General features: G+C 40.3%; 1 long non-coding RNA gene across 1 annotated transcript in view; it reads right to left on the bottom strand.

Moving 5' to 3' along the window:
• LOC133230258 (uncharacterized) overlaps positions 1-22,644 on the bottom strand; it is a 268,249-nt gene extending 245,605 nt beyond the window's left edge. Inside the window, exon 1 of the long non-coding RNA XR_009730801.1 lies at positions 22,514-22,644. This is a non-coding gene — a long non-coding RNA (uncharacterized LOC133230258). The remainder of the gene's footprint in view (positions 1-22,513) is intronic.
• Between the last annotated feature and the right edge of the window lie 5,218 nt (positions 22,645-27,862).

Below are 27,862 nucleotides of genomic sequence, written 5' to 3'. Positions count from 1 at the left end.
TTAAAGACCTTCCAAAATGACTCGCCCTTACAGGACTGGTTTATTAGAACCATATCCCTATGAATCTCACTTGGGGTCACTAGTTGCCAGTCATAATTCCCCACCACTTCCCAGCTCCAAGACCTTTCAGTCTGCAAGTGCTCAGTTGTGTCCAGTTCTTTGTGACCCTGTGGACTGTAGACTGCCAGGCTCCTCGGTCCACAGGATTTTGTCCAGGCAAGAATTCTGAAGTGGGTTGCCATGCCCTCCTCCAAGGGATGTTCCCTGGGATCCAACCTGAATCTCTTATGTCTCCTGCATCGGCAAATGGGTTCTTTACCACTAGCGCCACCTGGGAAACCCTTAGTCTGGCAGTTCTTGTACCTTACTTGCCTAGTTCTCTTAAACTTCACCTCTTCTAAGATTTAAGATTCTTCTTAACGATTCCTGAATGTCAGAGATCAACTTATTCCCCCTTTTATGGTGGGGGGATCTTAATTTCCAGAGTAATGCCAAGCTGCAAATTGTCCCCACATTAGGATGGGTAGGGCTGAAGGTGTGCATAGGCTACGCTTGTCATCCTTGGATGCCATCCATCTTTTCAAGGTGAAGTACAAAGACACATTCTAGGGAGCTGTCGATGGAATCACTGAGGCAGAAGCTGGCTTGTTTCTAAGTACATTATAATCACTATTGGCAAATCTATTCTGATAATCTCTCTTTGAAAATGAAAGTTCTGGGCAGTATGACAAGTATTGTGAAGTACCACCTTGCTACTGACAACCACATAATTATTATTATCATTGTTATTATCCCACAGAGATTTATTTGCAAACTTTAAATGGCAAGTGTTTTTATCTGGTTTCCTGCCAGACACCAGGTGTCCCTCCCTGTCTTGGTTAATAATGCCTATAAACATCCACTGGAAATAAGCCTGCTCTTCTGTGAACATTTACGTGATACCAAGTGGAGGAGACAACTGAACGCTGGGGACTGAACTATGACAGCAAGATCATCATCTGGGTCTGGGATGGGACAGACACTATCAAGTTGTTCATATTCAGAATCTCTTATCTCGTCAAGATAACATCACGGTTACTTTATGACACCCTATTTCAGAGGCTGGGATATTGAGGATTTAAGAGGTCATGTGATTTGACCACAGTCATCAGTAAGTTGTAGTAGAACCGTGATTCAGATACACACCTTCCTGACCTAAAACCCCATCACATTGTCCAATTCCGGCTTCCATGGCCAAACCACAGACTTGCTTTAGTGATGCCCCATCTTTGAAAGGAGTTCCTTCCACAAATCTCAATGCCTAGGGAAGTCCTCTCTGACCTCTGGGTTGTGGCCACTGTGCGGGTGTGGGGACACATGGGCAGAGGCTGACTTTTCTCCTTCCTACCCAGAACTACACATTTTGGAAGCTCCCAACTCTTGGCACTGTGCTGCATCAGTACACAGCTGTGGGATGTCTTCCAGGGAAGATGTTTATTTTTGCTGACCCTTTTTCTCCCATGCTTTCGTTTTATTTATTTATTTTTCCCCCGTGGGTTTCAGTGTGAACATTCACCATCCACATGAGATCTTCCAGCTGCTTCGGAAGCTCTTTGGAGACTAAGGTCTGAAAGCCACAGTCTATGACCCTGCCCTGTGAGAGGTGCTCTGAGGGAAGAATGCTGGGACAGGGGTGAGGCTGGGAGGGAGCAGAGGACCGGGGAGACCCAAGCCAAGGATGCCTATGGTCCCTCAGTGGCTGAGGTGGGGTGGGCTTTTGGGATGACTGGCAGAAGTGGAAAATCCCTCCAGCACTGCCCTTTTTTCTTTGCCCACTGGTCCTTTTTGAGGATTTCAGGACTTGCTTCTAAGTAATTTTTATTTGGTCTAAAGCAAAAGGCCCTAAGCTTGCTGTCAGGATCTGTAACTTTTTCCAGATCAGAAGGTGATCTACCGGATCCATTCCAAGTATGTGATGTTGCATTTTGTTCTTGTTCAGTCACTTAGTTGTGACCGACTCTTTGCAACCTAATGGACCCCACGAACTGCCAGGCTTCCCTGTTTTTCACTATCTCCTGGAGATTGCTCAGACTCATGTCTGTTGATCCCGTGATGCTATCCAACCATCTCATCCTCTGTCTCCCCCTTCTCCTCATGCCCTCAATCTTTCCCAGCATCAGGGTCTTTTCCAATGAGTCAGTGCTTTGCATCAGTTGGCCAAAGTAATAGAGCTTTAGCTTTAGCATCAGTTCTTCCAATGAATATTGAGGACTAATCTCTTTTAGGATTGACTGGTTTGATCTCCTTGCTGTCCAAGGGACTCTCAAGAGTCTTCTCTAACATCACAGTTTGAAAGCATCAATTCTTTGGTGCTCAGTCTTTTTTATGGTTCACCTCTCACATCCATATATAACTATTGGAAAAACCATAGCTTTGACTAGATGAACCTTTGTTGGCAAAGTTGTATCTCTGCTTTTTAATATACTGTCTACATTTGTCACAGCTTTCCTCCCAAAGAACAAGCATCTTTTAATTTCATGGGGGTTCTGACTCACATATAAATAGAGCAGAGGGTATAAAAGAAAAAACAAACAACAAAACAATAAAAGTACGTATTTTCAACAAAAAGTTGTCCTTGAGTATCTGCAGGGGATTGTTTCCTGAACCACCCCCCACCCCCTGCACCTTGAATCTGCTGCTGCTGCTAAGTTGCTTCAGTTGTGTCCAACTCTGTGCGACCTCATGGACAGCAGCCCACCATGCTCCTCTGTCCATGGGATTCTCCAGGCAAGAACACTGGAGTGGGTTGCCATGTCCTTCTCCAATGCATGCATGCATGCTAAGTCACTTCAGTCATGTCCGACTCTGTTCAACCCCATGGACAGCAGCCCACAAGGCTCCTCTGTTCACAGGATTCTCTAAGCAAGAATACTGGAGTGGGTTACCATTTCCTGCTCCTATCTGCAGATGCTTAAGTCCCTTATATAAAATATCAAATAATCTAGACACATCCTCGTGTATCCTTTAAATCATCTCTAGGTTACTCTGATACCTAATACAATGGAAGCACCATGTAAATAGCCATAAATACAATGTAAATGCTATGTTAATAGCTGCTTGTGTATGGAAAATTCAAGTTCTACTTTTTGGAGATTTCTGGACGTTTTGATCTTCAGTTGGTTGAATATGCTAATGCAGAACCTGTGGCTACAGAGGGCCCATTGTATGTTGCGTCAGTATCTCCCTATTTCAGCCATGACAGGCACAACTCTTCAGCACGTTACTCTAATGAACGAAGGTATTCTTATCCAGCTATCAATAATTTAGGCAACAAGCCAAGCAGCTTGTGTAGGGCAGGACTGGGTTAGTTTAGATGGAAACTGTGACATAGGACAAACATGTACAAGACTGAGGAGAGGTCATGTCAGACACTTGATCACTCAGCACTGGGTGCAGATCAACTTGGGCAGGAAAGACAGCTGGATAGATGGTGCCAACCTGCATCAGAGAGGAAGGGCTTCAGACAGAATCCCAGAAGAGAAGGGATACAGAGCTGGTCCTGAGGCCACACCCAAAGCTTTCATTCCTCCATTAGGAGGCCTCCCTGTGGCTTTCTCTCTTCCCCTGTACCATTCTCTCTCTCAGAGATGCTATGGGTCCCCAGAGTAATCCTCATCTCCTCTTCTTGCTGGGCTGGAGGTGAAAACTGGATGCAGTCTTCCAGATGGATTTATGTCACCCTTTGATCTAGAGAACTAGATTTAAGGTTAGGGGTGTGGCTTCCTCCTTCTCACTGCTCATCACTGAAGAACTCTCTGGGGTTCTCTTTCCTCCAGTTTATGTTGGTTTGGGGATCTGTGGTTTGTAGTCAAGCCTTATTTTCTGAGCCCTGATCTTCAACTCTCTTTTTCCTCAATGACTCCACTTCAACATGATGCATCACCCCTTTTTAATTCCTTACCCTGAAATTGCTGAAAATTCCCTATTCAAAACACAATATTTAAAAGTATTCCCTTGAAGAGTCAGCACAGCAAAGAGGTCAGTCCTCTCCAAATTTATCCCTAAGTTCTGCTTATGAAATTCCTATCAAAATCCCAGCACGATTTCTTTGTAGACATAGAGAAACTTATTCTAATGTTTATATGAAAAAAGCAAAGGATGAGAACAAGTAAAGTATTTTGAAAAAGAAGAACAAAGGAGTCACTCTATCTGATGTTAAGGGTTACTATATAGATTCAGTAACTGAGACAGTGTGGTATTGGCAGAGGGAAAGACACAGAGCAATGGACAGAATAGAGAACCTAGATATAGACCCATGTAAATACACCCAACTGATTTTTGACAAAGACACAAAAGGACAGCCTTTTCAAAAAAATGGTACTGGGGCAACTGGACATCCATAGGCAAAATAAAAGGAAACTTGACCTAAAACTGAACTCAAAACTTACACAAAACTTAACTCAAAATAACTTGCAAACTTAAATATTTAAAACTATAAAATTTGTAGAAAAAAGTAAAGACAGGATAAAATCATCAGGATCAAGGGCTAGACAAAACAACTTTAGACTTGACATTAAAAGCATGAACCACAAAAGGAAAATACAATAAATTGGACCTCATCAAGATTTTCTAAATTTGCCCAATGAAAACTCTGATAGAAGGAAGAAAAGAGGAGCTCCAGGCCAGGAGAAAATATTTGCAAGCCACATATCTGGCAAAGGATTAATTTCTATTCGTAGAATATAAAAAGAACGCTTGATACTCGAGAGAAAAAACAACAAAGTATTCAGTTAGAAAATGTACAAAAGACATGGAAAGCTATTTCACCAAAGAGGATATATTCATGGCAAATAAATACATAAAAAGATGCTCAGCATCATTAGCTATTATGGAAATGCAAATTAAAACCACAATATCATTACATGTCTATCAAAACAACAAACAAAAAGTAGAGAAGACACCAAATACTGGCAACAATGAAGAGCAACTGAACCACTCACACATTTCTAATGGGAATGCAAAATAGTACCACCACTCTGGAAAAGAGTTTGGCAGCTTCCTATAAAACTGAGTATGCAACTATCATGTAACCCAGGAACTGCACTCTGGTATATATCCTAAGGCAAAGAAAACTGATGTTCACACACAGACCTGTATATAAGTGTTCACAGAAGCTTTATTTATTTATTTATTGACTATAGGCAAAACTTCTAAACAACTCAAATATTCTTCAACAGGTGAACTGGTAAGCTACCTGTGGTACATCTATACCACTAAATACTATGCAGCAATGAAAAAGACATGAAATACTGATACACACCCAACTGAATGGATCTCAAGGTAACTGTGCTGAGTGAAAATAAGACAGTCTCAAAACATCAAATACTGTACAATTCCATTTATATATTATTCTTGAAATAATCGAATTGGAGAGATAGAGAGCAGACAGTAGTTGCTAGACCTTACTGTGGTGGAGAATTGGTGGGTGTGGTCACAAAGATGAAAAGAAGCCTTGTGATGATTGAACAATTCTTCATCTTGACTTAATTGTGGTGGTGGTAATAAAATTAACATGGGACAAAATTGTATATAACTATAAACACATACCAGCATCCCCAGTGGTTCAGTGGTAAAGCAACCACCTGCCATGCAGGAGACAGGGGTTTGATCTTGGGAACCCCCTAGAGAAGGAAATGGCAACCTACTCCAGTATTCTTGCCTGGATAATCCCTTGGGCAGAGGAGCCTGGTGCTCTATAGTCTATGGGGTCCCAAAGAGTTGGACACAACTTGAAGACTAAATAACAACAACAACATATATTAATACAAATGAGTGCATATAATTAGCACAACCTGAATAAGCCCTGTGACTTGTACCAATGACAATTTCCTAGTATCACTGTTTTATATAGTTACAGAAGGTGTCATCACTGGGGGAAACTGTGCAAAGGATACGTGGGAACTTCCCAAACAATCTTTAAAACTTCCTGTTAGTCAATGACTACTTCAAAGTAAAAAGTGAAAACAAAAAAATTTACTTTAGCACAGTATGTCTACAAATTATCCCCCTTTTATTCCTCCAATTAAAAAAGCCTATATTTGCCTCTCATACTTCTCTTTCATTAACTCTATCACTCACGGTCTCATTGAACCTCCTACCAATTCATTCTAATTGCTTTCCTTGATGTCCCTGCCAATGCTTTGGTCTCTTCTCAGTCTCTTAGAGAGGTTTGATCATGCGGTGACTATTCACTAAACTCTGTCCTGAAGAACACTAATTTGATTAAAGATATTTGAGTAGGAAAATGCTAACTGAGTCTGTTATTCAAATACATTTCTGAAATGCTGAGCAAAATGACTTGCTTTACTGCTCAATTTCTAAGAGTCTTTAATGAAGTGATTTACTTTATGAACCTCTAAGAATCTGTCAGAGCTTGAAACAATCTCTTAAGTATCCTTCCACATAACCTTTCTTTCAGGGAGTGAATTCATGGGACTGGTGTTCCATGTGAGGCAGCTCTTGGAAATGCAATATGTAGCCCCACACCTCTATACTCCCACACACATTTACACATCATTCTTTTTATATATTCTTTCTCTGACCTGTGTGTTTCTTCGTGATTCATGTTGTCAGTTCTATTAATGTATCCCTGAAGACGCATTATATTCCTTTCTTGCACCTTCCCATCCAGTTTCCCAAACTATATTTATTGTCTCACAACATTCAGTATTTGGGACACATATCTTTTTATTCTGCCTCCCTACACTTGGTGTCAATTCTCATGGTTCCATTTATCTCTTTGGAGCATCTTCTTAATCTGTCTCATTAGTCAAATTGTTGCCTCTCTAATCCCTACACACATGCCCAATCTCTATCTGGGTACTGTGAGAGCAACTCTAAACCAATCTATCTGGAGCTGAATTGCAATTTCTCAATCCTGACTGTTATGAACTGAATGTCTGTGTCCGCCTACAATTCATCATTTGAAGCCCTAACCCTCGATGCGGTGGTATTTAGAGGTGGGGCCTCCGGGAAGTGATTAGGTTTAGATGAGGTCATGAGGGTAGAGGAGTCCCATGATGTGATTAGTGTCATTTATAAAGAGGAAAAGAGACTGGAGCTCTCACTCTCTCTGCGGTGGGAGGAAGGACACATCAAGGAAGCAGCACCTTCAAGCCAAGAAGAGGGAACTCACCAAGAACCACATCTGTAAGCACCTCAATCTAGAACTGCCTTGCCTCCAAAATCAAGAGAAATCAAAATTTGCTGCTGAAGACTGTTGTGGTATTTTATTAGGGCAGCCTGAGCTAACACACTGGTCTTCTTAGTCTCCTCATTTCAGGAAAAGCCACCTCCACAAACCCAATCAACTAAGGGAGAAAACTGGAAGTGGTCCTACCACTTCCCCTTCCAAACCATAGATTCAGAATTAGCACTTGCAGAGTACCAGAACCCACATATGAATTAGGTCATATGTACCCTTGCCTTAAGGAAAATGTGATTTAGATGTTAAGTTTATACCAAAAGTAATACACTTATGTCATAAACCCCCTATCTGCCAGACATCAAAATCCAGAATCTTCTCACTTAACCACTCCACCTCCGTTAAATTCAGTATTTCAACAGCCTTTAATATTCATTCTCCCTTTTCCATATTCTCTGCAGTTTGCCATGGCTTCTTTTCTAAACATTCTGACAGTCTCCTTAGCTGACTTTTCACCTCCAATCTTCCCTTTCTCTATTTAATATTTCATAGCACCATTATATTTTCAGAATCTTCAGTAATAATTGTTGGCTTACACTGGATGCTGAATGAAGTTTACAATTTTTAATCCCCAAAGTAATAATGACTTACAATATGTCTCATCTTCTATCTCCATCTGTATATAAAAAATTACACTATTTTAAACAAATCTAACCCTCCTCTTTTAAACTACTTATTTCTATTTCTGTCTTTGATTTAATGCATTTATTTACTGGTATCAGAACTTCTGGATTGGAAGCCCTGGATCCAGTCTCTATACTGTTAGTATCTGTCAGTAACTTATATAAAACAACCTAACGAACTTTGAGGAGAAAAGCATATGGGAAATGTGATAAAAAGAAAAGATAGATGTTAATTCAAGCCACTTCCCACCTTCATATCTAGACGACTTGAAAAATGGTAAGTGGAAGGATGGATACACAGATACAAGGCTACATGGATGAGCAGGTAGCAGATCACAGTGTGTGTTAGAGTATGACTTAAATATGTGGAAAAAATAGCTAACTTCCTACGTCACTCAGCTTACGACAACAATAGGGAGAACTGGCTTTGCTAATCCTCTATTGGTAAAAGCAGGGAGACCTCAGTGCCACTCAATTCTCAGACTCCCCCATATTCCTGTAATCCCAGTAGTCACTCTCCTACCTACTTACTCCCCAAGAAATGAAAAGATACATTGAAAGACCATGAAACCAACGGCAGGATACATTGTCCTGCCTGATCAGTGGATTTCCTATGGTCATGAGTTTGCTCATCAGTAAACTGAAGACACTGGGTAAAGTAATGTGGTAGGATCAGCCTAGCCTTGGTCATTCCTTGCAAATCAGCCATAAGTGAAGCTCTTTCCTAGTATGGCTTCCAGTATGGTGGCCTCAGAGAACCAAGAATCACTTCCTGCATGGGCAGGATGGGACTATGGGGTCTCAGTAGACCACCTGCCTCCGTCTGAGCTTCCCCTGGATAACTTGCCTGTCTGACTTCATTTCACTCTAGGCTTAGTTGCCTGAGATGAAGATTAATGCTGTAAGAATTTATTATGGAATATTCTTGGGATTAACAACTATGGAAAGATAGAGAAGGGAGTAGAATTGGGAGCAGATAGAGAAGTCAGGTGCAGTGTGGTCTCAAAAAGTTTTCAGTTGGCTTCATAAGGAACTCTGAAACCTGGATGCCTTAGAGTTATCCCCAGGTGTGATAGAGAGATGGGCTGTAACATCTCTGTGTCAACTAGACTTTGGAAACAGGATGCCTCAGTTGAGCAAAGCAGTTCTCTTTAGGCAAGGAATGTCTAGAAGGGGATTGACTGCCTGAGCACTATCTTCCAGCTGAACAATAGGCTCATTATTCCTATGATGGGTCTGGGGTCCATTTTAATGATGTGTTCTGTTCCTAGGTAAAATATGGTCTCTGAAAACCAGTATTTCCTGGACAAGAAGTAGGAAGACTATGTGTTGGCAGAGTTGTCTTCAGTTCAGTTCAGTTCAGTCGCTCAGTCGTGTCTGACTCTTTGCGACCCCATGAATCACAGCATGCCAGACCTCCCTGTTCATCACCAACTCCCGGAGTTCACTCAGACTCACGTCCATTGAGTCAGTGATGCCATCCAGCCATCTCATCTTCTGTCGTCCCCTTCTCTTCCTTCCCCCAATCCCTCCCAGCATCAGAGTCCTTTCTAATGAGTCAACTCCTCCCATGAGTACTGGAGTTTCAGCTTTAGCATCATTCCTTCCAAAGAAATCCCAGGGCTGATCTCCTTCAGAATGCACTGGTTGGATCTCCTTGCAGTCCAAGGGACTCTCAAGAGTCTTCTCCAACACCACAGTTCAAAGGCATCAATTCTTTGGCGCTCAGCCTTCTTCACAGTCCAACTCTCACATCCATACATGACCACAGGAAAAACCATAGCCTTGACTAGACAAACCTTTGTTGGCAAAGTAATGTCTATGCTTTTGAATATGCTATCTAGGTTGGTCATAACTTTCCTTCCAAGGAGTAAGCGTCTTTTAATTTCATGGCTGCAGTCACCATCTGCAGTGATTTTGGAGCCCCAAAAAATAAAGTCTGACACCGTTTCCACTGTTTCTCCATCTATTTCCCATGAAGTGATGGGACCGGATGCCATGATCTTCGTTTTCTGAATGTTGAGCCTTGATGTACTCCTTTTCCTATTTGGAACCAGTCTGTTGTCTTACAGAGCTGGAATTCTTGTGTCTTTCTCACTGTATGGAGGATAATCTGGAATGAGTTATAACTACCTACAAATTCCTCAACAGGCACACTGCCACTGATACTGGTAGAGTAATTTACTGCCTGGCTTGATCTCTTTCACCCAAACATTTATATCTGACTAATTTTACTCTCCCTTTCTCAATTCACCTTCTTGCCAGATGTCATTTTCAGTCCTTTCTGATAAGTCTCCGCTGTTCTTTTGGATGGGTTGCTTGGAATAGGTTTCTTCATATAAGGCTGACTAGATGGGTAAGTAATCTGATGGAAGTTTGAGGAAAATGGACGGATTAATGGATGAGTGGATGGGTATATTTGATGGAAATAGGTTCCCATTGGCCAGTTTATCTTAAATTCCTTCCTCTTTTCCTTGTTGCAGTATCAGAAGAGAAATGAATGAACTGGAACTCTGGGGACTTCCCTGGTGATCCAGTAGTTAAGAATCCACCTGTCAATGCAGGGAACATGGGTTTGATCCCTGGTCTGTGAAGATCCCCCCACATGCTGCAAGGCAACTAGCCTGTGCGCTACAGCTGCTGAGCCTCTGCTCTAGAGCCCATGAGCTGAAACTGCTGAAGCTCTCACCTTAAGCCCGTGCTCTGCAACAAGAGAAGCCACTATGATGAGAAGCCCACACACTGAAACTAGAGAAAGCTTGTGTGCAGCAAGGAAGACCCAGGACAGCCAAAAGTAAATAAAAATTAAAAACAAATAACCCAAACCTAGAACTTTGGTTGGAAAGAAAGGAAGAACGTAAAATAAAGTACAGCAGTGTCTGGAGGACATCAGTCTTACAGATCTCAAAGGCACCAGGCTCATGTCTGTCTCTGTTTCTTTGCCTATGTGCAATTCTCTCCATCTGTGATTTCCTGGCCTCAATTCTGGTTTCGTTCATCCTTCATGACCCCAAAGCATTCCTCCAGACAACTGTGTCTTCATCAACCTACCTCATTTTATGAATCAAATTAGATTGAATAACAGAACCCAAGGTAAGAAACATTCATTGATCACCTATTCTGTGTGGCGACTGTCTTATGACTTCAAGATTAAAGCAAAATGGAAAAAACTCAGTTCTTCTTTCAAAAAGCTTGTTTTCCTTTTATACATATTTTGTAGCAGCACAACAGTAGTCATTACCACAAGTAAGATGTGTTAAGAATAGAAGATGCATGATAAATGCTCCCTGATTTCTTTTTAAAGGAATGAATGAATGAATAGGTTTGCATTTTGGCAAATCATTCAGGTTGGATGGATAGTTATGATGCAGGAAGGCAAGGTATAGGGTGCTGCCTGAAAATGAGATCCTGAATGAGGACAGTGGCACAGAGGTCAGAAAATTAACTGGGTAGTCAAGAAAATGTTGCCTTGCTTAGGGACATACACACAGCCTTTCTTAGGGATCTATCAACAAAGCAAGTTGGGTCAATGAATAAATGATAATGAGGTTGGTACCCTGTCACATCCAAAGTCATAAATTCACTAAAGAGAGCTTATTTTCTTTTTCTTACTATTTTAAGTTTTTTCTTGAAAAGTCACATTTCTCCTTCTTCACCAGCTTGCAGCAAATTCATTTATAGTTCAATTTAACTAATGAAGCATTTTACATAGTGATCTTTTCACATTTAGAATAATCACTCAGTTGTTTTCCCCAAACATATTTATATTAAGGCATTTTGGAAGCTAATTTGTAGTCTGCCAGCCATCAAACATATATTAAAGCTGAATCTTAGCAGTTTACCAATGAAATAAAATAGACTAAAACCTGAGTTGTCACGTTGTCGCTTTGGGCTCGGGAGTGACCAAGTGAGGAAGTGCGGGCTTTCTCCTGAGCTCAGTGCATAGTACAAAGCACCCCATTTTTTTCTGATTTGTTTAATACATGTATTTTTGAATTTCTGACTCAAAAAAATTAGGCCTCTTATCCACCACCCTACCACATATGCATATACTGACTAGGCTCAAGCTATAAAAAGCAACTAATTTCCACCTGCCCTCCAAATATATTTTTTTTAATTTCTTGTGTTTTTGTTATGGGTTTCTTCACTGATAAATGTTGTCTGAAACTCTTCTCTCTCAGATTTCCATTGTGAGAATTAGCCACTGTCTTCTCTGTCTTGCATACATCATATTAATATGTGTCATTGTTGATGTTTGGCACAAGAAAGGCATGTTTGATAAACATCTATTGAATTAGATAAATGCCAGGACCACAAGAGAAAATAAAAGACCAAAAAGGAAACACATTTGTAAAATCTCAGTGAATACATACTTCAGATTTTTGCATTTCATTGTCTATAAACTATTACATTTAAAGAAAAAAATGGTAAATAAATATTAACTCTAGTTAGTAATGTGCCTACTGAAACAATCAGGAGGAGTGTACAGGTGTCTACCATCTACTTGGTGTAAAAAAACAGATGGATCAGTGATGGATAGAGGGACAGACAGACGGATAGATGTGTGATTTACAAAGAAAGTAAAATCTACATGGCAGAATTTAGATGGTAGGTATGTGGTGGGGCTTCCCTGGTGGCTCAGCTGTTAAAGAATCCACCTGCAACGTGGGAGACCTGAGTTCTATCCCTGGGCTGGGAAGATCCCCTGGAGAAGAGAAAAGCTACCCACTTCAGTATTCTGGCCTGAAGAATTCCATGGACAGTATAGTTTATGCGGTTGCAAAGAGTCGGACATGACTGAGCGGCTTTCACACATGTGGATGCTGACTGTAAAATTCTTTTGACTTTGCTCTATATTTGAAAATTTTTATAATAAAATTCTGAGGCTAGAAGATGAAAGAAAAGACTAACCAAGGAATATATAAATGCAACTAAAGTAATCAGCATGATCTCTCTTGACTCTGATAATCAGCATTATCTTAATTTTTTTTTCATTAACTTATATTTTAAGCACCTACTATGGTTCACATAACAATGCTTTAAGATAGGTAGGAAGGAACCTTTGCAAAATATTTCCATGGAAGGAAGAAACTGCCAAAGGTCACCCAGGGGGCCCCTCCTTTTCTGTATACTTACCCCCGAATTTATCCATCAGTCTGAGATGAAAATACAACTCCTAGGTTTCAAGATTAATGACGGTATATGTGTGGTTTTGAGGTATGGGCAGGGGCATTTTATGGAAACAGCCAACACAAGATTTGTAGAGGGGTCACAGGAGCTCTGGCCTGAAGCTATTACATCATTCACATACAATATTTTATTTACTTGGATTTCAAGGAAATAAATTAAGGACACATTTGAGGGGTGAGAATGACGCTTTGGAAATCACATATATCTTTCTTTAGAGTTTAGAGTAGACTAATAAATAAAGGCTGGGGTTGGCTGATTAGATCTAAGGAGGTTGGAGAAAACATTGCAGTAATGGGCACCCAGGTTAGCTGGTTCCTTGGGATGAGCACCTAATTCGTAAGTTAGTTCACCTACTTTATGACTGTCAGCGTTCTTCAAACTCTCCATACTTTAATTGCCTCATCTGTGAAATACAGCAAGAGTCTCTTCCTGGACATCCTGCTCAACATAGCAGACTGAACACATTGGTTTGTCTCTGATCCCTAAAGAGTTCACTAAAATGAGAGTAAAAGTCTAAAAGCACAGGAGAACAAAGGAGGAAATACAAGAAGAAAATGAATGAAACACAGAAAGCAGATGAATAAGTGAAAACTGACTTCGTTGAAGGGAAACAGCTGAGGCCGCCAACCAAGGCAGGCCACTCTGTGTCTGTTTTGAGAAATGATCTGAAATCAGACACTCCAGCTATCTCTGAAGGAAGAATGAGCTGGAAGACTGAACTCAAAGAGGGCTTCTTAAATGACTATATAAGGCTGCTTAGATGCTGAGGTCAGCTCCTCCATGCTATGGGATCAGGGTCACCACCATTTCCCAACTTCAGTAGAAGATTGTGAATGTAACACTTAGAGAAAGAGAACCAGAAACTCTAGCCCCAGATCATGAGGTATGGATGAAGGTTTAAACGAGACAACAAATCAAATAAAGAGAGATTAAGACTGAAAGATGTCTACAGACTGAAAGATGAGACTCCACCTGAAGCTTCCTTTCCTTTTTTTGGCTCCTGGAATTCTGGTGAGCAGACTTAGGAATTCTAGGAAATGTGAGGATTCATTACTGGGAAACCTGACCAACTCAACAAAAATTGAAAAAAAAAAATTAGACTAGGGGATGGATGGATAGAGGGAGATATTATATAAAGCTTTTTTGAAATAAAAAGAGAGAGGAAAAAGAAGATGAATTGTTTGACAAGAGGAAGTGGATATAAAAGAACTGAATCTCATCTTCATGCTAGGAAGTAATAGATGGTATCTAAAAATGAAAAAAAAAATATGACCTTGGGCATATTACTTAGAAACATGAATGTAAATACTTGATGATGACAACCAAAGGATTTGAGAGCAGTTGTTTTGGGGTAGAAGACATAAGGCCGAGCAAAGTTTGGGGGGGGAAGACGGCTGATTTTTGTTACCTGTTACAGAAGAATGTTATTACAAAAAAAAAAAAAAAAACTATGCTCATATTTCACCTCTACAAAAAACTAATTTACCTTTACAAAAGCTAGCTAACTTAGCCCTGGGGTAACGCAGGCTGCTGCACATGGTAGGTGGGTCCCAGAGGTTGAGATGTAAGCTCTGAGCTAAGTGGTCTAGTTTTCCTCTGGCTCCATGGCCTTACAAGCTGTGTGGCCTTGAGAAACTTATTTATGCTCTCATTGCCTTAATTCTTCTATCTGTAAATTGAAGACAATTTCATAATAAACATGAAGGACCTATTTCACAGCTTGCTATGGGGGTTAGAGGAATAGTAAATTTTTGGTGAGTTAGTTTTCAGCTAAGTAGGAAATGCTAAAAATGTATATTATCATTGTTATACACAGCTGATTATCATCATTATACAGTGACTGAATAATGATGTTCATATGCTATATATATATATATATGTAAAATATATAGCAAATAATAAAAAGATAGATCTCTATTGAGATGGATGTTTGGCATATTTTTAAAAATAGGAAAATCCTAGTAATATAAGCAACATATGAAGAGCAATTTCCTCTTAGTTGTGAACTTTTCTGCATTTTCAAATTTTTATACAGTAAACATATCTCATTTTTATAATCAGAAACCAAACCTTGATTTTAAAATGCAAATGAGCTTTGGAAGATAAATCTGGCTGTCTCAGGGAGAAATGATGTGAAGATTAAATGAGAAATGGTAACATCTGGTGCAGTCAGACAAGGTATTAGCTTTGTCCAAAGGTAATATTCCAAAAGGAGGTGATTTTACTAGTTTTGTCCCATCTGGGCTCCAGTTGTGACCTGGGGTCCTGGCAACACACATACCCATCTCCACCAGTATCTACAGAAGTTCTTTTAATCACATGCATGTGCAACAGTGATAAAATGTTAAATCAAAAATAACAAACTATTAGTCTTAAGAACTGCTATACATCAGTGTTTAACTGGCCTCTAAACACTTCAGTTCAGACGGTAAAGCGTCTGCCTCCAATGTGGGAGACCTGGGTTCAATCCCTGGGTCGAGAAGATCCCCTGGAGAAGGAAATGGCAACCCACTCCAGTATTCTTGCCTGGAGAATCCTATGGACGGAGGAGCCTGGGGGGCTACAGTCCATGAGGTCACAAAGAGTTGGACACAACTGAGTGACTTCACTCACTCACTCACTCAAACAATTTAAAATATTTATTGATTGAACGGATAAAATCTATTGGGATAAGAACTACATTCAGCTTACTGTGTCATTATCTCAACTGTAATATTGTAAAACAACCTACAAGGGTTGCTGACTGTATTCCTGATAAAAACTTTTAATTCCCTGTCCATCAGGAAACTATCCAACCCTGCTATCAATCACTGCTGTGGGGGCCAGCGTATTGATGAAGTTTCTTCTGGACTTTTCCCCAGTGCTGCCCACATTCTGTTGATTTGCTTCTATCTAGTCCTCTCTGTTCCTTTGCACATTTACTGCATTCCACTCTCTTTTATCCAAGTTCTTGCATAAAATCCCCAGCTTTTGTTGACATTCTCACTGATGTTCACTTTATGTAACAACACGGCAAAGGAAACTTGCTTCCCTCCAAAATGTGTGCCACATGCTTTCATTCATTCATTTGCTCATTCACTCATTCCTTCTGTCAACAAATGAGTATTGAGACGGTACTATGTTCCTGATGTGTGTTGAGCAAGACATAGTTCCAGAGCTTGAAACCTGGAAGTCTAGTGGAGGCAACACACATTTCACTTTATATCCACAAGGGAGGGCATGCATGCCTTCAGTAGAGGTAATCACAGGGTGCTAAAAGGCATGTATAAGGAAGCACCTGGTTCAGAGCAGGCGAGTCAGGCTGGACTTCTTGGGGCAGGGAAACTGTTAATTACCTCTGTTCCACTTCTCTATGGAAAGTTTTTCATTCTTCCCAACTGGTGCTCCATTACATTCTTCAGTTATTTCTGGGACAGGTACAGTTTCCTAATACTACAAATGGATCTCCAGTTAGTCTGAAAAATGACACATCAGTGTAATGTCATCAGATAAACCCCACATTGACAACAGCTCAGAGAACTCCTGCTTAACTTCTTCTCATCCTGCTACTCTAAGCAAAGTTCTGAGTTCCACAGAGCTTAGGAGCAAATCTGTCCTGCTCATGTTCTAACAAAAGTGTTCAGCACTGTTTCTCACATAGCAGGTGTTTCATGAGTAAATAAGTGAACGGACTGTAGGGGATAGTCAATGTCCATTCATCTTTCAAATTAAAGGGCTGGATGAGATGCTCACCAAGTCCTGTTTCAGCTCGGAAACGCTTTAGTTAATATGTCCACTGGATCTTTTCATAAGAATGTGGCTTCTCTGGGCTTGCTTTCAACTGCCTCAAAGAAAAAGACACAAACAGCAAACCAAGAGGCTTGGAATCAAATGCTTAGGGACCAAAGGTATGACATAATGGACTTAGACCCTGGAAAGAGACACTCCTGCATTCAGATCCTGGTGCTGCCAGTCATTAATTATGAATCCCAGGGTCGATTCAAACCCTTCTGTGGGTCTTGGCTTTTACCACCCTCAAAAGAGAAATGGCAGTGTGTGGGACATGCAGAAGATACTTAATACAAATTCGTTGAGTGAATGAACTCAACAGGAAACTAAATGAAATAACCTATCTGTATCACCTGGCATAGGCATTCAGGGGTTCATTTCCTCCTTCCACACACTTTACAGTCAAATGCAAGTAGACAGGAAGATGGCAGGAGTAATGATTCCTCTGGATTTGAAGGAAAGTATACATTATGTCAAATTAAAAAAAAATAAAACTGCACCATTTTCCTACTTTCCAATGGAATTTAAATAGAAAAGAACAAGTGAAATGAGACAAGCAATTTATTAATCCATTTCACCATAGGCCCCCTATTACATTATCTTTAAGGTCCTTTAACAAACAAAAATTAATTTTCAGACCCACAAGTTGTTGGCACATTGATAGACTCCTTAATTACAGGGTCTTTGGTTTAGAAAATAATGATTGATTACTTTAGACTGCATTTCACTTAGTTATGGATGAGACCCTGAATATTTGCACAGAGAAATTATTTCAAAGTTATTATGATTAATAAGTGTTATGGACAGGATGTCTGAGTTACTGCAAAATCTGAGACAATGAAAATATTTTCTAGGGTATCTGAAAGGATTGTTCTGAGGTAGATGACAGGAAATTGGGAAAATGAATTGTGCTTGTTTATGCAACAAATATTTATTTGCTTCTTTCTAAATACCAAATCCTGTGTTGGCCCTGGGAGGTCCAAAGTAGGACTAGACATGATTTCTGCCCCAAGAAGATAACAACATAATGGAGGAAACCAAATCTTACACAGATAGATTCAATGAGGTAATAGAAGTGTCATGATAGAGTTCAGAGAGGACTCTCAAATGTACACTTTTATCTGATGTGCTAGATAAACAAACACACAGCACCTCATACACAATAGGACCCGAGCTAAAGTTGCAGAGATGAGGAAGGGCTTCCTGGGTGGACAAGGGCAGGGAAGAAGTGCCCAGTAGTGGAACTAGCCTGAGCAAAGGCAGCACTGTGCTTCCAGGCCCCTTCCAGGAGCTTGACTGTGGAGTGGAAGGTATCACTACCTCATCCAAGCCAGGATGAGGTCAGGAAGGTGAACTGTCCATTGGAGGTTCGCAAACGAGTACGGAAAATGATGACAGCCACATTTTAAGGAGATTATTCTGGTGTTAACACGGAAGTCTGAAGATGGCTAAAACTGGCCCTCTGAGAAACAACATGGATAAAGAGGGGGAGGGCAATGCTGGAATCCAAAACGACTGTGGGATGCAGTAAAGGTTAAGGTGAGCCTCAGGTTTCTAACTCAGGGTACTAAGTTGTGAGGTAAAGAGTGAGGTCACTCAGGGAGGTAGGCAACTCAGACAGAGAAATAAAGTTTGATGGGCTGGATAGATTTTAAAAAAGAAATGTTTACAGAGATCTGAACTAGAGGTGTTTTTCATTCATTAGAGACATATTCTTAACTAGATATGATAAAGTATTTGACATAGTTAAGTCTTGGTTTTACAAGTAAGGATCCAAGCTCTTGTAACCCTCTAGCTACCATAACGCTGAACAATGTGGAATTGCTTTATGCTTTAGCCTTGCCAATGGAATCTAAGTGGAAACACCATTCATGGTCATTTTTGTGGCGGCTGTTCTTGGTTTGAGATTCATCGCCTGCTTGTAAAAATGGAAAAAAGACCCCTACTTGATTCACAAGGTTAGGATATTAGGTGAAGGTGTGGCTAAAGGTGATAAAAAATATAGAAATTCATAGCTTCTCTCAAGCCAGGTTCCAAGCCTATATCTGTGTGTTTAGTTACATAAGAATAAAAATTATAGGAGAATAAAATCTAACTTCAGGGCAACCTGAAGTGACTTCGATCTTTTTCCTGTGGGTAGTCCATGAGATGAGGTTCTGCTCCTAATTTGTCCCTTTTTGTTCCATCTGAATCATATCCCTTGGCAGGAGAGTTGAAGGAAACAGCAGTGTTGACAGACAGAAGATATCACTGGATCACCAGCTAAGGGGGAGCCAGGACCAACACACTGCAAACAAGTTTTATGTGTATGACGCTGCTGCTGCTGCTAATTCTCTTCAGTCATGTCCGACTCTGTGCAACCCCATAAACGGCAGCCCACCAGGCTCTGCCATCCCTGGGATTCTCCAGGCAAGAACACTGGAGTGGGTTGCCATTTCCTTCTCCAATGCATGAAAGTGAAAAGTGAAAGAGAAGTCGCTCAGTCATGTCCGACTCTTCATAACCCCATGGACTGTAGCCTACCAGGCTCCTCCGTCCATGGGATTTTCCAGGCAAGAGTACTGGAGTGGGGTGCCATTGCCTTCTCCATTCTATGTGTATAGACTGTGTGAAATAGGGATTGTTTCATGAATTATGAAAAAGCAAACATTCAGAGAAGGGAATATAAAGTCCTGAACAGGCAGAGATCTTTTCACGTCCAATCTTTTGATGTAACATCTCTTAGACCAAATCCCCACATAAGCAGGCAGTCTTATGTAATAGTGTTAGTCACTCAGTTGTGTTCGACTATTTGCGACCCCATGGATGGTAACCCACCAGGCTTCTCTGTCCATGGAATTCTCCAGGCAGGAATACTAGAGTGGGTATTCCCCATTCCCTTCTCCAGGGCGATCTTCCCAACCCAAGGATTGAACCCAGTCTCCTGCACTGCAGGCAGATTCTTTACCATCTGAGCCACCAGGGAAGCACTGTCCTATGTATAAGAACCTCCCAAAAAAAAAAAAAAATGGGTTGGAACTCTGACTCAGTCGCTCTGTATATGACCTGGGGGAAACCTGCTGAATCATGTATTTGGCAGTGATTATAAGAATATATAACAATTATAAGAATAATTCACATTTTACAGGTGAGGAAACTAAGGTGAAAAAAAAGAGGTTAGAGGAGGCTCATAAAGGAGCTCAGGCTTCATCCTGTCTCCTGATCACTATCATGAATATTTTCTATAGGAGATAGTAAAGGAGAACACTATTCTGCTAGAGATGGTAGCAAGACTATGAACTTGCATTGAGTTCTTCGGAATCGTATCAGTATTTTTCCTCTCTTCTCAAGTCTGTTTAGGGTTGTGGGGCTTCCAGGGTAATTTGGGCAAAAATATTTACATAATTTATCAATCCTGTGCTTTGCTTAGGCTGTTTAGCTCTGCCCTAAGGGCTCAAACCAGGAGCCTCACTTACCAGTAAAGGCTATCAATCATTCAATCCATCCTTGTCCCCAGCCCACTGAGAAGAGCTGGAATAGCTAAAGGGAAGTTTGCTATCACTTATGGAACAGCCAGCATATAAATATGGTCATTCAACATGCATGCCTTTTAAAAACAGAATTTTTTTTTTCTGTAATAAAGACAGGTAATGATTATCAGGGCAAGACCCACAAAATAGCAGATAAGAAATAAAATATGCTTTTATTAGGTCTCCATTTCTACATGGTGGAAAAGGAAACAAATAACAGAAGGCAGAGCTAGTTGCTGAGGAAATATTGCCAAGGGTGGAGTCTAAATACTTGACTATGAAGCAAAGAAGAATCAGTGAGTTAAATACGTTGGTGAAATCAGAATAAATTTTCAAGTTCTCCACTGACCTTATGTGCAGTGTTTCTTTGTTCCCATTTTAAGCTCAAGGTGGACCCTTTAAGTCCTTTTTTTTTTTTTGCTTTTTCTAATCTCTCTTGATTTCATTTTAAGAAGTATTTAGCCGTTGTTAGGCTCAAATAAATCCTCTGATTCATTAGGATTCATTGAGATTTTATAATATGCTATTTTAAATAATACTGTAATTAATATTCTTTGTGCTCTGTGTTTTTATTCTCTGGTAATCTCTCTTTTGTCTCACCTCTGTGTGCTGACTTAAAGCTATTATACTCAATTTCATATGCGTGTGTGTAGCTATAGATATACATAAAATTTCATGTGTGTGTGTGTGTGTGTGTATATAATGTTGCTGGTAGGTTGCCTAGGCTAGATTCTGATTGCTTTTATTTTGCAGGTCACTACAATGTCATATTCTTATTGAAGTCTTTAGTAAACTGCTCTCTGTTCTAGGAGGAAAGTAGAAACATGCTAATTTTCCTTCTCTTCTATCCTTAGGGGAAAAAAATCATTTTTTGGCAGCTTGATGAATTTAAAAATCAGGCTTTACAGTTTTATTAAGTTCAGGTAAGAGTAAATTAAAATCTCATTCACTGATGCCTCATTAATTTCACTTGTTACCAATAAATGCATCTACATTTCTTGATACATTTGAATGTGTCCTATAAATATATATTAATAATGAATTCCCAGCAAGAAATATAACACATTGTTGTGTAAAGCATATTATAATGGCAAGTATTTTTAAAGTATGTGTTTAATACATAATTCAAATGATCAAGATGTGGGTGTAATAAATCATAGCAGTTTAGAAATGAACTTTTCAAATTTGTATATGTAAATTTCTAGCAAGAATCTATTTCTTTCTCTTTTTTTGTGAATGTGTGGGTTTGAATAATTACTTGATAGGAATCCACACATATTAATGGTTTCTAAGCATGTCATAATTAATTTGTCCTCCTAAATGTAGTACAAAGGTAATTTTTTTCTTTAAATTACTTTAACTGAAACAGTAAAAATGCCATGGCTTATGTATACCACATAGAATATCTTAAATGCGGCTTTCCTCTTAGTTCAGTGAGTTCAGATACTGAATAGGATGGGTAACTTTTTTGACTTTTGTGTGGTTTAGAGTGAGAGCTGAGGAACTTGGAATGCAGACTGAAGAAAAAAGAGCCAGGAACATCCAAACTGTCTCCTCTCCCTGGCAACTGTAGCTTCAAATTTTCTCCTGTTGCTGTCAAAAATAAGGATCGTCGGCAGGAAAGGGGGCTCACACTGGCTTTAAGGGGATGACATTACTACCTCACTCTCATCACCAAGAATTAAATTAGAAACTATGCCTGAGCACAGTTGGTCCAACTTTAGAAAGCAGGTCTGATCATCCCCAAGTATCACACCATAAGGAAGACTGCCTTAGCGCTAGTGTGTCTCCGGCTGTGCTGCGCTCAGACACTCAGTTGTGTCCAACTCTCTGTGACCCAGTGGACTGCAGCCCACCAGGCTCCTCTGTCTATGGGATTCTCCTAGGAAGAATACTGGAGCAGGTTACCATTTCCTCCTCCAGGGAGCCTTCCCAAACCAGGGATTGAACCCATGTCTCTTAGGCCTCCTGCACCGAGAGGCAGATTCCTTACCACCATCTGCAAAGCTTGCATTTCTGGCTCCTGAAGGTGTCTCTGCAAACCAGAAAACCACTTGACAAGGAAGGTGGCTTCCTCTACATGACTGTGAAAGAAAGTGTCTTTCGACTCGGTTATTTTATGATTCTCTCTCTAGGTCAAAGTCTTGTGAGAGAAAACAACAGCTCTTGTGGATTCTTACCTCAGCAAGGCAAATACTTTCAGGCCACCTCGCTTGGTTTTCTCCTCCACGAGATTAATTCAGAGTCTGGTATCTCACAATCTTAGAGGGTTGAAACAGAGGCTGCTTCTTGACATTTTCCTGCAAAGAGATGTCAAGTTAAAGAAACCAGTGTTGAAGGACAGAAGAGTGAAATGCTCCAATTAAAATCATACAGCAAATTAAGTTAGGCCTTGTTATAGCTTGAATAGTGTCCCCAGAAATTCATATATTGATGTCCTAACCCTCTGTACCTCAGGATGTCACCTTATTTGGAAATATATCATTGTAGATACAATTAGTTATGATGAGTTCATTAGAGGGGGGCGCTAATACAGTATGACTGCATTTGTGCTCAGTCGCTCAGTTGTGTCTGACTCTTTGTGACCCCATACATTGTAGCCCACCAGGCTCCTCTGTCCATGGGATTATACCAGCAAGAATACTGGAGGGGGCTGCCATTTCCTCCCCCAGGGGATCTTCCTGACCTAGGGATCAAAGCGGTATCTCCTGAGGCTCCTGCACTGGCAGACAGATTCTTTACCACTGAGACACTTGGGAAGCCCCTACAGTATGACTGGTGTCTTTATAAAAAAAAGGAGAAATTTGGGGCACAGATAGAAATGCACACATGGAAAACACCATGTAAAGATTGGAGTTATGCTGCCACAAGTCAGGGAGCTACCTGAATCTAGGAGAAAGACCTGCAGCAGATCTTTCTCCTGCACCTTTAGAGGGAGCATGGCTCTGGGGACACTTTGATTTCACCTAGAGGTGAGATTTCTTTTCAACAATATGTCCAGTTCGTACCTGTGTCTGAAGATTGATCATAACAGAGAAGACTTCCTCTACATTTAAAGTGGTGTTGGACATCTCTTTAAAATCAATTCTGTAAACTAGAATTCTTCCATGATGAAGCAAATCTTCACTTATTTTCTTACTCTGTGCTACAGATATTGCCAGGTTATAGGACAGTGGGTCTCCCTGTCTAAGATAACTTCTGATCTGTGGGGGTGAATAAACACAGTGGCATCTGATACCCAGATCCCACTGAAATTTTATTTAGGTTTCACCTGATTTGCACAACACTTTGACACTTTTATTACCCTATCTCTTCCTACTATCAATTTCAGAAAGTAAGCAAAAATAAAACCCTAATATTCTGCTTTAAACTTTTAAATGTCCCCATTCATAGAAAGAGTATGTGGACTGTTTAGGACCACAGAGTAAATTAATGATAGGGTAGGGACCAGTGTATTGGTATTTTGTGCAAACTGCTTTTCATCTATTGGATGACTGCCTTTGTTTTATGTCCTTTGATATGGAGCTCTCACGTATCTACTTGGTAAGCATTAAATACTCTGGCTTCACTGCCTTTTGGTTGGCCATGTGATTTGCACAGTGAGTGCAATGTGAGTGAAAATGACATGTTTAAAATGAAGGAGAAATCTATACTTCATCATGTGGTCCCAAGATGCACAGTCCCTCTGGCATAAGACTGCCAACACTCCCAACAGAAACTCTTCTTTCAGCTTGAGTTTCGGCATAAAAGTGGCATAGTGCAGGCCACGTTGAACACATGATGACCATGTAAAATGAATGATAACAATCCTTGGTTGTAAACTGCTGAGGTTTGAGAGCACTTCCTCAGCATCACATCATGTAAGCTACCTGACCAACACAGACTTCATAGAAGTTATCTTCTCTATCCTGCCTCTGGAGGGAAGAAAAGGTTTTACAGTTTTTCAAAAACCAATACAATAAAAATAGATAGTAAATGTATTATTCAGATTTTAATTTGATACATTAATACAGATAAATTAGATACTTGTGTATAATAAAACCTAAAGCTTACTATCTAGTACGTTTTTAAGGCTTTTATACCTTATTTTCTCTAACTCTCTCACATCAAACCTGAGTTGTAATGTGGTAGATTATAGAAGTGTTGACAAAATTCCTTCCTGTAACACAGCAGGTCTGGAATGTAATATGAGAGCTGCTGCTGCTGCTGCTAAGTCACTTCAGTCATGTCTGACTCTGTGCGACCCCAGAGATGGCAGCCCACCAGGCTCCCCCATCCCTGTGATTCCCCGGGCAAGAACACTGGAGTGGGTTGCCATTTCCTTCTCCAATGCATGAAAGTGAAAAGTGAAAGTGAAGTCACTCAGTCATGTCTGACTCTTAGCGACCCCATGGACTGCAGCCTACCAGACTCCTCCGCCCATGGGATTTTCCAGGCAAGAGTACTGGAAATATTAAAAAAACAACAATAGCCACACCCCATTTCCTTTTAAAAAAAAATTTTTAAACATGCAAATTAAATCTCAAAGAAAGGAAGAAACATATTTAATACTTCTCAAGGTTTGTGAGAGAGGCAGTACTATGACCCAGTACACTCTATATCCTTGTTAGCATAATTGACTACCTCAAAAAAAAAGAATTTTCTCGAGAAGTATTGGGTTTCTGTTATTTCCCTTTAATCTATAACAACATTTATCTAGAGCTCCTCCCAGTCTAGAAGGTTGAACTGCTCCTGCTTGGCATAAACTTTTAATTTGGAATCATTTTCATGACTGGTATCAGCAGGGCTTAAATTCATACACCCACCATATGATATATGGACAAAAAGGGCCTAGCACCTCCAGGCATTCAAGTAAATTCTTAGCTGTAAGGGTATCTGTGAAGATCATAATCTACATGTGGGACTGACTATCACGATAGAAACCAAATATACTAGACCAGAGATCAAGGGTAGAAGTTAAAATCTGTTGGAGTTCCCTAAGGGTCAAGAGGGTCGTCATAGTGTACTGTTTTAAAAAGTCCTAATCTGTGAATGTGGCCATGGATGGAGCTGTTCCAGGGGTTGACTTGGCCTGCCCATCCAGAGGTGGAGGATGTGCCCGTCAGCAATTCAGGGGCGAAGAAAGTGCTAGATCCGGTGGATTCTTAGTGGCATCAATTAAAAAGTCACTATATAAGATGGTCTCATGCAATGGACATGCCCATAGAAGGTTGCAAAATAAACCAAGAAATGAATGTAGTATGTATCAACAACTCACCACCATACATTTGAGAGTGGAGAAGAGGCCAGAGGAAATAAGTGGTATATGTCCTCATGTCTTACAGAGGTAAAAGCAATACTTATGGAAAACAGGAGATAACTGTAAAAAGTTCTCAAGATCAACTACATATATTGCCAACATAAATCACTGTCAAATTGTTTTGGCATCAGTATAAGACTTAAATGGTCTTAACAAGAATGAAAAAGGGGGGAAAAAAATCTGTAATGGCCAGGAGACAGAAGAGTAGAGTAAGGGGGAAAAACATATATGTCTTAGGCTTAGGAACAACATGGAGGGATTTCTCTGGTAGGCCAGTGGTTAAGAATTCACCTGTCAATGCAGAGGACACAGGCTCAATCCCTGGTCTGGTAAGATTCCACACGCAGCAGAGCAGCTAAGCTGTTCACACGCCACAACTCCTGAAGCCCGTGCCCCTAGAGCCTGTGCTCGGGAACACGAGAAACCACCACAGTGAGAAGCCTGAGCACCACAACTAGACCAAGCTCTGCTCTCTGCAGCGAGAGAAAGCCCGCAGGCAGCAATGAAGACCCAGTTTAGCCAAACATAAATAAATAAACACCTTAAAATTATTTTAAAAAGAACAACCTGGACAAACATGTGAAAAAGTTGGCAACAGATGAACAAGAACGCTTGTGAGGGTGGGGTTTGCCAGGGGATGAGGAAGGCCTCGCAAATGTGTTAGCTCACTTAAGCCTATGACCTTTCATTATAACCACTTGCCCCTGCATCTCCTCTAGCCAAAGTCAGACTATTAACAGATAAGCCTCTAGGGAAGATCTGTGTGTTGTGATACAATGAGGAGGCACTGGCAGGAATGCTCTCTGCCCCCTGTGGTGTGCCTTGCAATGACGCTCACCCACATTCCCTAAGTAGACTCCTAATGACTCAGGCCTTTTGACTCTTTCTTTGAACATTTTAAAGCTTTGCTGAAGTGTTTGAAAACTCATTATACTTTATTTGACTTCCTTTTATCGTACAGAAATAAAAAGTCCCTGATGGAGTTCTGGAATCGTTTCAGATATTGCACCCAGCAAAGTAGAGGAAAATCTTAAAAAAAAAAAAAAAAGCACTCCCTGAAAGTCAATTAAGTATTAATGTACACATCTGTGTTCACACACACATGCAAGCATGTGGATTCACACCCTCACATGTGTATCACTCATGATACAGTCACACATTTCCTGTGAAGCCAACCCACCACCCCTTGAAAGTGAGGTCTACCCATCTCTGAAATAAAGTACACATGTGGCAAATTACATGGGAAAAGGAAAAAAAAAAAAAAGTAAAAAGGAAGGCAATTCAAAAGGGTAATAGAACAGAGAGTAGTAGTTAATTATGATTTATAAACTTATTAAGTTGCTAAGCATTGTAACGAACCAAAGAACAAATTTAATTTTAAATAACATTAAAGTAGCAAAGTTGCCTAGATGAAAACACAAGCTCAGGAAATGTATTTAAAGACTGAGAAATCACATTTTTTTAGGAAATGGCCCAAATGTCACCTTTTAATTCTGCTTTCATCCATTTAACATGAAGGCAAGTAGAACTAATACAGAATAACAACAACACAACATTTCCCAGATAATTGTTATTAAGTGAAATAATGTGTGCGTTTTTTCCTTCCCTTTACACAAGTTGTGTATTATTGGCAAAAACAAATCATCGTGGGTGTATAGTTTTGAACTCTGATGCTCTTTGTGTACCTACTCTGCAAATCACGGACTCAGAGTCTTGATAGTATGCATGTACAACTAAGAAGAAGAAAGCATCATATCCTCTACTTTAAAAGCAAAAAAAAAAAAAAATTAAAATGATGTAGAAATTTTGATATTACAGAAGTCACCTATACACCACATGATGACAAAGGTAACTTCGTTACATTTGATTACATAATATTATGTTGAATTGTAATTCTGAACTTCCCTGTTTTTGCCTTCTTAGCATGTGAAACAAAAGGAAAATTACTTAGTTGCTCAGATCAGATAAGTCTCTCAGTCGTGTCCGACTCTTTGTGACCCCATGAATTGCAGCACGCCAGGCCTCCCTGTCCATCACCAACTCCCAGAGTTCACTCAGACTCACTTCCATCGAGTCAGTGATCTCATCCAGCCATCTCATCCTCTGTCGTCCCCTTCTCCTCCTGCCCCCAATCCCTCCCAGCATCAGAGTCTTTTCCAATGAGTCAACTCTTCGCATGAGGTGGTCAAAGTACTGGAGTTTCAGCTTTAGCATCATTCCTTCCAAAGAA

This window comes from Bos javanicus, chromosome 18, assembly GCF_032452875.1.
Source record: "Bos javanicus breed banteng chromosome 18, ARS-OSU_banteng_1.0, whole genome shotgun sequence".
NCBI lineage: Eukaryota > Metazoa > Chordata > Mammalia > Artiodactyla > Bovidae > Bos > Bos javanicus.
This window is presented reverse-complemented; position numbering and strand designations above follow the sequence as displayed.